Source organism: Triticum dicoccoides, chromosome 3B (assembly GCF_002162155.2).
Source record: "Triticum dicoccoides isolate Atlit2015 ecotype Zavitan chromosome 3B, WEW_v2.0, whole genome shotgun sequence".
In the NCBI taxonomy this organism is placed as follows: domain Eukaryota; kingdom Viridiplantae; phylum Streptophyta; class Magnoliopsida; order Poales; family Poaceae; genus Triticum; species Triticum dicoccoides.
Genome location: NC_041385.1, coordinates 349133278 through 349148991, shown reverse-complemented (window position 1 = coordinate 349148991; position 15714 = coordinate 349133278).

Genomic DNA, 15714 nt, shown 5'->3' with positions numbered 1-15714 from the left:
GATTTTACCCAGCTTTGGGCTCTCTCGAAGAGATAATACCCTACATGTTGCTTTTGATTGTATTCAATGTGTATGATTACAGAGTTGATCTACCTTGAGATCATATGTTGTGGTCTAAACCCTAGGGGTATGATGAGTAATGGCATGATGATGTATCGACTAGCCTAGCCTCGGCTTATATAATGTACCAGAGGCCTAGGATAACAAGAGTCCTAGTCGAATACGCCGGTGGAGAGGATTCCTTGTCTTGATCACCAAGTCTTGCAGAATCTTCCTCGTGTGTACATCGGCTCTCCGAACTGACCCATGAGTAAACGACCATGGGGGTCCTCGGACCAATCCAACTGATCAGGAGACAACATGGTGAGTACACCCTAGTCCAGGACACCGTCAGTAGCCCCCTAAACCGGTCTTCAAGTTGGGGACGCTCCTTGTTTCTTCCGAATTGTTGTCGGTCTTGAAAACTGGTTCAACAAATCATCTCATCTTCGATCTTGAGGATCGCCGAAGTGAATCCGAAGAGTTTACACGTCGGGTATCCGAGGAGCCCCTTTAAGTTCTCGGCCTTTATCAATGCCTTGTTATTTTTTTACACCACACCTCGGATTTGAAGTTGTTCCCGTGAGGCGGTGTCCTCTTGCATCCGAGCTCCAACGCCGGACTGCATTCGAGATATCTTTTACAGCCAAGAACCAACGCCAGACTATATCCGAGCTCCAACGCCGGACTATATGATGTAGGGTGGAACCCTATAGAGAAGATCTTTCACAAATTGGAGGTGGAATCCCCAAGAACAAGATAAACAAAGGAGGGAAAACAAGAGGAGCACTCAAGAACAAGTCAAATCACACATCCACTAGACAATCAAACACATAAGATCCACAAGGTACATGAACAACAAAGGGAAATAAGATACATGGTAGAGTTCATCCCAAATCCTATGAAGGAGATGAGGGCTTGATGATCTAGATAGATCCTTCCCACAAGGGGGTCTTGAGCTAGGTCACTCCAAGAGGAGGTCTTGATCTCCTAGTGGAGTGGATCCATGGAGCAAAGCTCTCATATGTCTAACATATCCTTTGCTAAGTCTAAATGGAGGAGATGAAGGAGTATATATAGTCCTCGGCAAAGAGGGGAATAGGTGGGGCGAAATGGTAAAACATGGGCAAAGCCCGCAGCATCACACAGGGGGCCCCGTGTGCACGGGGTAAGTGGAGCCCGTGCGCACGGGGTATCCAGGGACCTGACGCAAGGGCCCGTGCGCACGGGGTCCGTGAGGCCCGTGGACACGGGGGTCCCGTGGGCACGGTACACGCCCGTGCGCACGGGGTCTTCAGGACCGCCAGCCTGGGAGGCCCGTGGGCACGGGGTCGGAGGGGCCCGTGCGCACGGGGTCGCCTGGGAGCTGCTGCCTTCTTCTTGGCGCTTCCGTCTCCACTTCCAGGCTTCCCTCTTGGATGGTGTAGTAGTTCTCTTGCGCTTGGACTCCTCCATGATGAATGTGTAGCTCCGCTCACACCTAAGTATGCACACGAGAGAGGGGTCAAGTAGTATACCATCCTTGAAGGGTACAAGTGGACACGTGTAAAGGAGATGATTCACATTTGTATGCATGAAGTAGATGTGGCACGTGTCACTTGTCAAATGGACTCTTGACATGGTGATGTCCATGGGATGCTCCGCATCATCCCCTCCCCCTTGGGAAAGATCCGACCTCGGATCGAAATCCAAATCACCATGGGAAAGAGATGATGGCGTCGTGTAGAAGTGGACGATCACCAAGCATTCGTCATCTTGTAGTTCCAAATGGGCACTCTCCAATGTCGCACCGTCTTGTAATTCCTTCAAAAGGAGCAAACATAACAAGCACTTGGAAAAACAAATGTGGTTGTCGTAAGAGCAAAACCAAGCATTCAAGAGGTGTTTCACCCAACAAGTGTTGTCATCAAGCATAGCATATGGTTTGACAAAGAAGTGTGTCATGGCATTTGAGCATATAAATTGAGCACAATCAAGTATATCATGGGAACAAGCATGCAAATGGGAGGTCAAGATGCAAATATATGTGATAAGTGAACAAGCATCTACCTCAAGGTCATAGCAAGAATGCGCAAAGTGCTCAACAAATGGTCTATGGTACGCATAGGAATCATTCACAACACCAAGTATAGTGAAATGTCTAAACACATGGGGCAAGTGCAAGACAATCCGAGCATAACGTGCATAGGGTGTAGTGAAGATATCGTGGCACTCAACACAATGAAAAGAGCAATTGTTCAACATGTGTGAGGCAATCAAGTCAAGCATGTGATAAGCAAAGGGACATGGCATATGTGAAGAACTAGATGCAACACACAAGGCATATATGTCATCAACCCAAGAAAGCAAGTAATAGTGGAACATGGGTGATGCAACATGGCTAGCTATCATAGCAATCAAGTCAAGCATGCTAGTAGTGCGAAGATGCAACATACTAGAAGGAATCATGGCAATCATGTCATGTGTACAAATAGTGGGCATGAGTAAATCACATGACATAGCACAAGCATAAAAGTAAGATATGAGTAGAATGGCATGGGGCACATGATAAACATGGCAATAGCAACAAGGATCTCCACCAAGCATGCAAATACACATAGGAATATCATAATGGTGCATCATGGGTAAATGCAAGCAAGGGTCACAATTGCATGGTAAAGGAATAGGAGCAAGCATAGCACGCAAAGTGAACACGGTAAAATGAGCATAATGTGAGAAGTGGTAAATGGCCCATAGCCGTGTGAGAGCCAAGTAGAGGAGTTGCGCGTAGTCCTTGCGCGAAGGGGGCGTTGGTGAGGATAGTCCACGGGATCCCAAAGCATCGTTGCTCTCAAGAGCTCGTTTCGTCAACTCTTGGGATTGAGAGGTTGACAAGTATTCATGGGTACCTACACAAAAGAGACACAATCCAAAGAAATTGTGCGCGTGGTAAATGTACACATCATCCATCATGATGTGTATGTGCACATGCGAGTTAGCACAAGATAAGCATCGCTCAAAGAAATTTGATGCATGGTATAAGAACATGTCATCCATCATGAAAGAATAGTTATTATGTATGACACGATGGGGACACAAATTGAGAATGCAAGTATATGGCACATCAAAAGCATGTTTATTCATGGGGAGCATATGGTGCACACAAGTATGGGGATCATGCAATGAATGGGATGGATCAAAATCTCCTAAAATGTACGAGGAAACTATGGGGGCCTCCTCATGAGCAATAGCGGAAATATCATATGGAGAAAATGGACAACATCCAAAACAATGCATATCCGAAACTAGGTGGTCATGGCATGACATATGAGATAAATGATGCAAAGGGAGCATATCAATATCATCACAAGAGAAACAAATGTCAATAACCATGGGCTTGTCATCTATGCCATATGTGCAAATTGGGTTTATTTTAATGGCATATGCATAGTCACTACGATGAGATTGCAAATATGACATACGGGAGATCTCATGCATAGCATATGACAAGTCAAGTGGATTATCAAACATGATGTGACCAATAGAATTTTCACATGATATCCTATGAAGCATAGCATCACAACTAGGCAACTCAACATGCTCATCATCATATTCATCGTAAATAGGTAAGTCAAGGCATGAAGAAGTTTCACTAGCATGAAGCATGGTAATAGGTGGGTCAACATCATGCAAGCAATCAATCTCAAGAATGTCCACTAGTGGGACTAGAGCATCACCGTCACCTTTGTTACCTTTGTCATTCCACTCAAGTGGTGTAGGTGAGGTGGGAAAGACCAAATGGTGGTCATCTTCATCTTAATGGAACCATGTGGGGGGTGCATCATATTCCACCATGGGCATCGTCTTGTCCAAAGGGAGGACGTAGTCGTTGCGAATCGGCGCGTCATCATGTATGGGACCTAGCACCAAAGGAGAAGACACAATAGAGGTAGAGGTTAAGTTGTTAGAAAGTGAAATGGCCTCATATGCCTCATCAACTACCTCACTCTCTCTATGTGGTGGTGGCTCACTCACTCCCTCAATGTAGGTGCACCCAATGTCGCATATGGTGGAGTCACTCAAATCACTCAAGTGGTGGTGGTGGTGGCTCTCCTCACATGGGAATTGGGGCAGCTCATCATGTATGGGGCTAGTGGTGAAGTCACTCTCACTCTCAATATGGTGGCAAAAGTCACTCAAGTCATTGGACGTCGCCGTGGTCGAAGGAAAAATCCCATGCTCAACCGTCTCATAGTCGTCGCCGTGGATGAAGGCCGAAGATGGCACATCATCACTCTGGCCTCCTAAGATGGAAGCATCATCCTTGCTCGCCACCTTGTCGCTCACCTCCAGAGCTTGGTCCTTGAAGGTCTCCATAGTCGTACTCGTCGCCGCACCATCTTGAAAAAGAGTCGTGGAGGACTCGGCATCATCAATGCCACAAAGAGGGATGGCGGTGAAGTCGAACTTGGAAGCATCGTCTTGGAGCTCGTCGGGCTTGGACATCTTGGTGGTGCTAGCCTCATTCTCATCGTCTTTGAGCTTGGTCGCCGCGAAGTTTGCTTGGGGTGGAGAAGCCTTGGCCTTCATGAGTTCTTGTTCCGCCTTGAGAGCACCAATGTAGTAGTCGTTGATGGACTTGTAGTTCTCGAGGAAGATGGTCTTGGAGATGTCGTTGTGCAATCCCATCATGAAGTGGAACTTCATCGAAATGGGGTCGTCCACGCCGGCTCGTCGCAAGGCATGCTTCATCTCCTTGAAGTACTCGTCGATGGACTTGGATCCTTGTATTGTGTTCTCCAATTGGCGTTGAAGATGTTCCGTGTAGGTTGGAGGCACGAACTCTCGCCGCAAAGCTCTCTTCGTCTTGGGCCAACTCATGTCGTAGTACTCCGAAGGTGTGTGAAGCCACCATGCCGATGCGTAGTCATGGAAGTTTCTTGTGGCGCACTTCACTTGATCTTTGGGAGGAACTTGATGTAGCTTGAGGTAGTCGTCCATCAAACACTCCCACTCGAGGTACTCCTCGGGTTCATGAGTCCCATAGAAAGGAATCGCGTGGTCGATGTCGAGGTCGTAGTAGCTCGTGGAAGTCGCGGACTTGAGCTTGGGGAGCTTCTCTTGAGCGTAGCCTTGAGGTTCTTGTTGGCGAAGATGCCCTTTGTCCGTAGGCGAAGATGCCTTGAAGTCACTTGGCGAAGATGCCAAGGGAGATGGTGAAGTCCTTGAGCGGTTGTTGGTGTAGAGCTCTTGACCTTCACTTTCGTGTTTTTGCTGGTGTCGATGCTGATGTGATCTTGCTGGAGATGGTACCTCTGAAGCATGTGCTCTTGAGCGTCTTCTCGAAGATGAGGAAGACCGCATGCGGTTCTTGATGAGGGCCTTGATCTCCTCCATGCGCTTGTCCATCTTGGCGTCGGAGTTGTTGTTCGTGGCATCGAACTCGGTGTTGTTGTTGTAGACCGAAGAGGAAATGCCTTGCCTATCCATCACAAGACTCGAGTAGAGGTGAGTAGGAAATGAGATAAACAATACCAAGTTACCTTTTCCCAAAGTTGAGGATGTATCTTGTATCACTCAATGTGAAATGAAAGAATAGTGGAATTGGTACCGGACTTGTTCACTCACACCTACAAGTAAAGGCTTATGGTAGAGCTCGGTGAGGATAGTGGCACAAAAATTTGATGCAAAATGTTAGCAAGAGTCAATAATGTTGGAAAAGATTCACAAATTCGCAAGTAAAACAAGTAGACCAATAGCAAATGAGGTGCACGGAAACACACACACGGGTAGATAAATGGGGTCGTGCAACCAAGGAATGAGCACAAAATGTGGAGTCCACGGAAAATGCTCGTGTTGCACAACTCAAGAGAGACGCTAGCACGATTGCTCAATCGGCGGATACGACACTTGTGCACAACCTATAAGATGCAAAATGGATAAACTTTCTATCCCAAGTATGCTATGTATGTATGGTTCCCGGTGTTTCTCTCAAGATGATCCAAGATGATTGGATATGACAATCTTATGTGCAATAGGGTATGATGCTATGGCACTTGCTCACGAGCTCTTTGCTCTCTTTTTGCTTAAAAGCTTTTTCTCTTTTTTTTCAATGGCCACTTTTGCACAATGCACAAACCAAGATAGCAATTGTATATATATGCGGGAACAAACTTGTGACACAAGAGATGACATGATAGCAAGATGATACCAATATGATATGGTATGTATGCAATGGAAGGTATGGACCACTAATGTGCACAAGTAACGTTGCCGGCAATACTCAAATGGCTAGTCTCGATAGGCAAGTAACGCAAAATGGGCTAGGGGTTAACAATGCAATTGCAAGGGGAATATACAATGGTGTCGTCTGGGTTACCATCCTTTGTGATGATGAGTAGCGGTGTTCTTGATGTAGATACCAAGATGATGTAGACTCGTCCCTAAGTAGCCGAAACACCTTAGGAAACGGTAAAAACCGCAAACTCAAAATCTCAAATGACAAATGTCAAATGGTGGAAGTGGAAATGGCAATGTGGAAGTAGTGGTGGTTTGTGAAGAAGCAAATGTCCCTAAGTAGCCGAAACACCTTAGGAGACTCACGTCGCCACTCAAACAACCACAAATGCTAAATGGAGTAAAATGGGTTAGGTTGAGGAAGGCTATGGTGGTTTTGCGGATGATATGGTGGAAGGCCTAGGCAAATATGCCAAAATGTCAAAATTTTGATGGAGTCAAATGGTGTGGGAACCTATCTAGGTGGATGGTGGATGTTAATAGCTACTCAACAAGCTAAAGAACGCGAAAATCGGACTCCAGATGTGGAAGTTATGGACAAAACGGTGAACTGCACGCGGCTGCTGTAGGGGGGCCGTGCGCACGGGGTCTAGGGGTCGTGGGCACGGGGTCCCGTGCGCATGGTACACGTACCGAGGGCACGGGGTCACCTGGGACTCGCGGGTGTGGCTGATTTCTTGGCTATTTGGGCTCCAAATGGATGGATCTCGTGGCTGGGGTTGAGGTGGGGGTAGGGGGTGGTATGGAGGACGAAGGGAGGTCGAAGGAACACACTGGAAGGGCCGTGCGCACGGGGTCTGACAGGCCCGTGTGCACAGGGGCCCGTGTGCACGGGGTCCCGATGGCCCGTGTGCACGGGGTCCTCGAGGAGCGGATGAACAACTCCGGATCCGTGGGGAAACTCAATTTTGAGGTCAAATTCGAAGGGTGGAAGGTAGGGGAAGGTGCTAGAGGGGTGGATCTACTTACTAAACACCAAATCCATGGATCAAAGCCAATAAAATCACACTAAACCAACAAATCACAAAAAAAAATTGGGGCTATTTTTGGTGGGGATTTTCGGATTTAGGACAAGAACAACAAAATCAAGCTAGAAAACAAAGAGGGGGGCTCCAATTTCGTGAGAAACCAAGGCTCATGATACCATATGATGTAGGGTGGAACCCTATAGAGAAGATCTTTCACGAATTGGAGGTGGAATCCCCAAGAACAAGATGAACAAAGGAGGGAAAACAAGAGGAGCACTCAAGAACAAGTCAAATCACACATCCACTAGACAATCAAACACATAAGATCCACAAGGTGCATGAACAACAAATGGAAATAAGATACATGGTAGAGTTCATCCCAAATCCTATGAAGGAGATGAGGGCTTGATGATCTAGATAGATCCTTCCCACAAGGGGGTCTTGAGCTAGGTCACTCCAAGAGGAGGTCTTGATCTCCTAGTGGAGTGTATCCATGGAGCAAAGCTCTCATATGTCTAACATATCCTTTGCTAAGTCTAAATGGAGGAGATGAAGGAGTATATATAGTCCTAGGCAAAGAGGGGAATAGGTGGGGCGGAATGGTAAAACATGGGCAAAGCCCGCAGCATCACACAGGGGGGCCCGTGTGCACGGGGTAAGTGGAGCCCCTGCGCACGGGGTATCCAGGGACCTGACGCAAGGGCCCGTGCGCACGGGGTCCGTGAGGCCCGTGGACACGGGGGTCCCGTGGGCACGGTACACGCCCGTGCGCACGGGGTCTTCAGGACCGCCAGCCTGGGAGGCCCGTGGGCACGGGGTCGGAGGGGCCCGTGCGCACGGGGTCGCCTGGGAGCTGTTGCCTTCTTCTTGGCGCTTCCGTCTCCACTTCCAGGCTTCCCTCTTGGATGGTGTAGTAGTTCTCTTGCGCTTGGACTCCTCCATGATGAATGTGTAGCTCCGCTCACACCTAAGTATGCACACGAGAGAGGGGTCAAGTAGTATACCATCCTCGAAGGGTACAAGTGGACACGTGTAAAGGAGATGATTCACCTTTGTATGCATGAAGTATATGTGGCACGTGTCACTTGTCAAATGGACTCTTGACATGGTGATGTCCATGGGATGCTCCGCATCACTATATCTGAGGTGTCATAGATCACCTTGGCTTGAAAAAGTTTGAAGGTGGTTATCCGAGTTTAACGCTGAAAAGTTCTCTATGGAACGAGCCATTCGAATCCGAGCTTTATGCCGGACCACTTCCGAGCTCCAACGATGGTCAGCGTCCAGATGTCATAAACTACCTCGGTCTTTTAAAAGATTGAACGAATTCAGCCGAGCTTAATGCCGGAAATGCCCTCTATGGAGCCAGCCACTGGCGCCCGAGCTTTATGTCGGACTGCTTCCGAGGTGGTGCACCACCCTGACCGCGGGCTGATTTTTTGTGAATATTTTTAATTGCTGCAATTTATTCTCTACCGAGACATATAGCCAGTATATGTATATCCAGTAGCCCTCAAGGTGTGTATCAGTCTAAAACCCGAGATGCACCTGAAGGAAAACATAAAACTGTTGATCCTAGTAGCCCCTGAGACTCAGGTCGATTTGCAAAACCGGCCTGAGGATCAACTCCTAGCTCGGCAGCATACGTAGGAATAGAAAGGCAGTGTATATTAGAAATTATGATCGGCGGATAGGCCCCTGAGAGAGGGTTGTGAGAAGTCGCCATGATATATTAGCTTGACGCCGGATAAGTCCCAGATGGTACTTATTGTTGTTCGAAGACGTGCTTGCCCATAGTTCGGTCATGCCAAACACTAAGCACTTTGAATTCTCTGCATTGAATAAGCAATGCAGTAGCCCCCGAGACACTGGTCGGGTGGCAACACCGGATGAGGGGATCGATGTACCCCTTTAATATTTATAAATAATGAGCACGAAGCCCAGTAGCCCATGAGCCTTAATGTGGGCACGGGTGGCCGAATTAAGGATCCATATCTGTTTGACAGAAAATTTTGTTGTGTTTAACACAAACTTCTCGGAGAGAGAATAAAGATCTCTTAAAGGAGCTTAGAGTTGGTCGAAATCTGAGCTCGCCAAGGTAGGCCCCAAAGGGTTTAAAAGATGGATTGCAGTAAATGGATTTTACTTGCAATTTGTATGTGTAATAATTCTATGTATCCAAGTACTTTACATCATGAATGCTCGGATCCGCATTGTACAACACCTTGTTGACCGACCATCGACTTCAACCTCCTCGGCCAGTGGCCGGGGAGTGTTTGTCCTACTTTATAAAGCCTTTACAAGGGCAAAGGTTTATGGCAAACAAGGCAATCCGGCCATATGGTTTTATAAACAAAGGTATGCGGAGAGAATGTTATATTACTATTTGATGTAAGAAACATCTCCCAAAGAAAATAATCCCGCTATCGCTTCCTTTCTTTGGGCTGTCATGCCGACCATGGTCATGAAATCTTAACTCCGTCCGTTTGGGCCATAGGTTTCACTAGAGGCTTCTGTCTTGAAGGTAAATAATACGGTGGGTGAACAAATTATTGTCGAGCAATTGATAGAAAAGCGCAAAGTTATGAAGATATCCAAGGCAATGATTATGAATATAGGCATCACGTCTGTGTTAAGTAGAGCGAAACGATTCTGCATCTACTACTATTACTCCACACGTCGACTGCTATCCAGCATGCATCTAGAGTATTAAGTTCGTAAGAACAGAGTAATGCCTTAAGCAAGATGACATGATGTAGAGGAATAAACTCAAGCAATATGATGAAAACCCCATCTTTTTACCCTTGATGGCAACAACACAAATACGTGCCTCGCTACCCCTACTTTGTCACTTGGTGAGGACATTGCAAGATTGAACCCAAAACTAAGCACCTCTCCCATTGCAAGAAGAACCAATCTAGTTGGCCAAACCAAACCGATAATTCGAAGAGAAATACAAAGATATCAAATCATGCATATAAGAATCAGAGAAGATTCAAACAACATTCATAGATAAACTGATCATAAATCCACAATTCATCGGATCTCGGCAAACACACCGCAAAAGTATTACATCGGATAGATCTCCAAGAACATCAAGGAGAACATGGTATTGAGGATCAAAGAGAGAGAAGAAGCCATGTAGCTACTAGCTATGGACCCGTAGGTCTGTGGTAAACTACTCACGCTTCATCGGAAGGGCAATAGGGTTGATGTAGAAGCCCTCCATGATCGAATCCCCCTCCGGCAGGGTGCCGGAAAAGGTCCCTAGATGGGATCTCACGAGTACAGAACGTTACCGCAGTGGAAAAGTATTTTGGTGGACGCTTCTGGTCGTTTGGGAATATTTCTGAATTTATAGGCCAATAATTAGGGTTGGAGGAGCACCCAGGGGCCCACAAGCCCTCAGGTTGCCCCCCTACGGTATGCCCCTGAGGCTTGTGGCCGCCTCGGGACTCCTCTGACTTCATCTCCAAGTCCCACGTGTGTCTTCTGGTCCTAGAAAAATCATCGTGAATGTTTTATTCCGTTTGGACTCCGTTTGATATTCATTTTCAGTAAAACCCAAAAACAAGGAAAAACAGAAACTGGCACTAGGTAATATAAAATTGCATATTAATGCATATACAACATCCAAAATAGATAATATAATAGCATGGAACAATTAAATTATAGATACGTTGGAGACGTAACAACTCTCTCTCCAACTTTCCTCTAGAAAGTTTGTGCTAATTTTCTGATAATTTTTCTGTTAAATGCTACTGACTCAAGCTTTTCAATGCAAAAAGAATCACTCAATTCTGAGTTGATATGAGGAGTCAAAAAATACTAAAACTGGCCTGAAAAACTAGAATAGGCCGTGTTCGCGAACTTTGGAGGGCAAAAAGACCTATTTCTAAACCGACTTTGAGGTGCCAAATATTGAACTAGCTTATGCAACTATTCAGATGCGGCTCGCTGCTAGCTTTAATTTGAGTACTCGCGGATCCAAAACGGGACTTTGTGTGAGGAAGATATGCTTGTTTTACTGAACAGTGCGCAAAACAGATTCGAATCCGAATTCAGGTACGAGATTTAGTCTAGATAGATCCGAATTTTATTTTATTTTCTCACACTTTATATTTTTCTTTCTCTCCTTTTTTCTTTGACTTTTTTATACTTTTTTATCTGTCTTTTTTTCTCTGTCCCTCTTTCCAAGACAAACTAGATAAGATGCAGATTGGATCAAGCGAATATGTGAATGACCTCAACTATAATTATGACAATGAACGATGGGTAGCACATGGTGGAAATTGATAGATGGGGTGGTGGACAACTAAAGGGATGATGATGCAGCGGCGGCGTGACTAATGTGATTAGAACTCGAAACTCTAAAGAAACTAGACACTAAGACCAGCAACTCGACACGACGATGCAACCGTAATTTAACTATGCAAACAATGAAAAGAAAATTGTAACGGCTCACACTGGCTTGGACAAAGGACGAATAGATCTAATTTTTTTTTGGCTTTTTCTTGGACAATGGGTAAGAAAATAGATCTAATCTATGGAAAACTGGAAATTCTCACCGAGCAACCTGAAAACTGATACCACTTGATAGAGGCGACGGTGTCCCAATCTTTCGATGAGATGATAACTATCGATTTGGTGGAGACGACTTTGACAATCCAACTACAAACTTGCACGACGTTGCGCCTTGGCAATCGCTAAACCAACTCCGAGAGGTTATTGACCACGCCGGAGCACGATCAACCTGACCACGAAGGTCTATTCCTGCAAGCAATCGAAGAAAAAGCAAGAATATGATAAAGCAATCTGAATATTGCAAATATGGATGAAGTATTGATAATTATGGGGATCCAAAAACACTCTTGGTCTGGTTGTTGGACACAAACGAAGTACACAAAATTGCGTTGGCTAACTTTTAATTAAACAAATCCTAAGAAAAAACTACTAGATTGATCTACTTATATAAGTGCAAGGGGTGGCGGCCAAAGAGGTGGGAGGACGTCCCAAGGCAGCCTAAAACTAACCCTAGGTCGTACAAGACCCATGGGCCCAAGTGGAGGTGATGCAACACCTTTGGACTTGTAGTTTAACTCGGATTCTGCTATAGCATCAAATTATTTCATCAATATCTCAATGCTCTGGATGAATTTGAAGGTAAATCCAATTGGGTTGGAAAGAGCATGAAATCTACTTTCCAACAAAAAAGGAATCACCCAATTTGGAGTCCGGATGGAAGAGATCTTGGCATTTTGAGTCAGGTATGTCTGTGCAGTCCAAATCTGAGTCCAGGACGTGAGAGACTTGCACTCCATCTTCTCTTGGCCCAAAAGTGACGTGAGCGGACTTTTCGAAAAAGCACCACTACTTCTCTTTTTCCCTTATCTTCATAGGTGGATTGTACAAATGTCCCATACACCTAACAAATATGCATGTGTGCAATATTTTTGGTCGTATCCAAGGTAGTCATGTCCTCATCACGGGCACTCCTCGCGGCGCTACACTCCGCCCCCACACTGAACACCTACACCGGTGGAGGTGACTGGTACATGGATAGCAGGGCGACCGCCCATATGTCCACCCATCCCGGTAATCTCTTCACTTCTTTTCCCATCAACACCTCCACTCGCATAACCGTAGGAGATGGTTCTTCCCTTCCGATTACTCACATTGGCCATGCATCATTTCCTTCTTGTTCTACTCCTATTAACATGTCTTATGTATTAGTCTCTCTCGATCTTATCAAAAAGCATGTCTCTATTCGCTCTCTTACTCGTGAAAATCCTATCACTTTTGAATTTGATGACTGTGGTTTTTCTGTGAAGGACGCCCGTACTCTTTGGTACCCCGCCGATGTACAGCCCTGACGAGCTCTACCCGATTCACCCGCCATCCTCCACCACCACTGCTCCTGTCGCCCACTCCGCTGGTGTGGACCTCTGGCATGCTCAGTTGGGTCATCCAAACCCCACCACACTTCGTCATATTCTTAGGAGTTTTTCTTTCACTTGTAAGAAATTTACCGACCACACTTGTCATGCTTGTCGTGTCAGCAAACACGTTTTGTCTTCCCTTTAGTGAATCTTCCACGGTCGCCTCATACCCTTTTCAGTTAATTCATAGCGATGTTTGGACATGTCCTGTTGCGAGCAACTCAGACTATCTTTATTATCTTGTCAGTTTAGGATTTTTCTCATTACGTGTGAACTTTTCCTCTTCGGTAGAAATCTGGTGTTATTTCCACTCTTCCAGCTTTTTACTCCTATGTCAGCACACACTTTGCGCGTCGCATTCTTGCGTTGCAAACTGACAATGGAAAAGAGTTTGATAATCTTGACATTCGCCATTTACTTACCACACATGGTACCATATTTCGTCTAACATGCCCCTACACCTCGCAACAAAATGGGTGTGTTGAACGAGTCCTTCGCACTCTCAATGATTGCGTTTGTACCCTCTTATTTCATGCCAACATTACGCCCTGTTTCTGGCTGGATGCGCTTGCCACGGCATCCCTCTTGATCAACATCCGGTCATGTCGCACTCGCTGGAATTATGCACCTCAAGACCAGCTCTTCGGCATTCCCCCATCTTATGATGGACTTCGAGTCTTTGGATGTCTCTGTTATCCCAGCATTGCCTCCACCGCCCTGCACAAGCTTGCTCTGCAGTCGCTCGCATGCATCTTCCTCAGTTACCCACCCAACACCAAGGACTACCGGTGCTATGATCCTGTCTCTCACCGGGTGATCACCTCACGACACGTGTACTTTGACGAAAAAGTGTTTCCTTTTCAGCAGGTACCATCTGCTGACAGACCCTCATCGTCATCGTCGCCTTCCTTTGGCGGACCTTCACCGACGCCATAGCAGCCCTATGGCGGGCACCTACGGCCTACGCTTGGCTTCCCGGCGCCTTCTCCGGACTCAGCTGCCCCGACAGCCACCCGCCCTGCTGCCACGGTTGCCCTGCCAGCTCGGGTGTAGTTTCGGCAGCCTCAAACGAGGCCTTGGGCACGGCCTCCGATGCCTCCGATGCGTCCTCCCATGCTGTCTTATCGGACCCGTCTACATCAGCCTCGTCGGGTCCGAACAGGTCTTCACCGACCGACGCGGCTCCCTCACAGCTGCCCGCCCTGGTGCCTCGGCCTGGTGTCCTCGGGCCTGCACCGGGGTCCTTTGTCCGAGCATGAGGTACCCTTCTGAGCAGTACCTGTGCGCTGCTTCGATGTCTTCGCCGTTGCCGGTTTCGTCATTCGCCCATGCTGCCCTTCACGACCCTCACTGGCTCGCCACCATGCAGGAGGAGTTCGACACGTTGCAACTCAACCGTAGGTGGCAGCTGGTCCCGCGTCCCTTACATGCTAATATCATTAGCGGGAAGTGGGTCTTTCGCCACAAGACACGCTCTGACGGTACCCTTGAGCGGTACAGGGCTTGTTGGGTCATTCACGGTTTTCGGCAACGCAACGGAATGGACTTCACCGCTACCTTCGCTCCGGTTGTCAAGTCGGGCACGATCTGTATCGTCCTGTAGCTCACGGTGTCTCGTGCCTGGCCGGTGTAGCAGCCCACCGGATTCATCGATGCCACTCATCTCGATCATGTGTGCATGCTTTCCCGCTCTCTATACGGGTTGAAGCAGGCGCTGAGGGCCTGGTACCAGCGCATTGCCACCTTTCTTTAGCAGATGGGATTCCGAGCTACTCGCTCTGACGCCTCACTGTTTGTGTACCATCATGACGATGTCACTGCATACCTTCTCCTCTATGTGGACGACATCATCCTCACGGCCTCCTCGGCTGAGCTTCTTGGACAGCTTACTGCTCGTCTCAGTGCCGAGTTCTCCCTGAAGGACTTGGGGCCACTCCACTACTTCCTCGGTATCGAGGTGGTCCGGTGTTCTGACGGCTTCTTCCTTCATCGACAGAAGTACACGCATGAGCTCCTTGAGCGCGCCGGCATGCTTAACTACAAGCCTGTTGCCACTCCTGTTGACATGAAGGCTAAGCTCTCTATGCTTGACGGCTCTCCCGCACCGGATGGTCTGTTCTGTTGCTCCATTATGAGTGCACTCCAGTACTTGAAACTCACAAGACCGGATTTACAGTACGCCATGCAGCAGGTGTGCCTTCATATGCACGCTCCTCGAGATAGTCATTGGAACCTGGTGAAGCGGATCCTTTTGTATATCCGCGACACTATGGCTCTTGGTCTCACCCTGATAGCATCCTCCTCCATTGACATGGTTGCCTACTCCGATGCTGACTGGGTCGGCTGTCCAAACACTCGTCGCTCCACTTCTGGCTATTGCATCTCCCTCGGCCCCTCTCTCATCTCGTGGTCGTCCAAGTGACAACCCACGGTGTCGCGCTCTAGCACTGAGGCTGAGTATTGGAATGTGCTCAACGCCGCTGTTGAGTGTT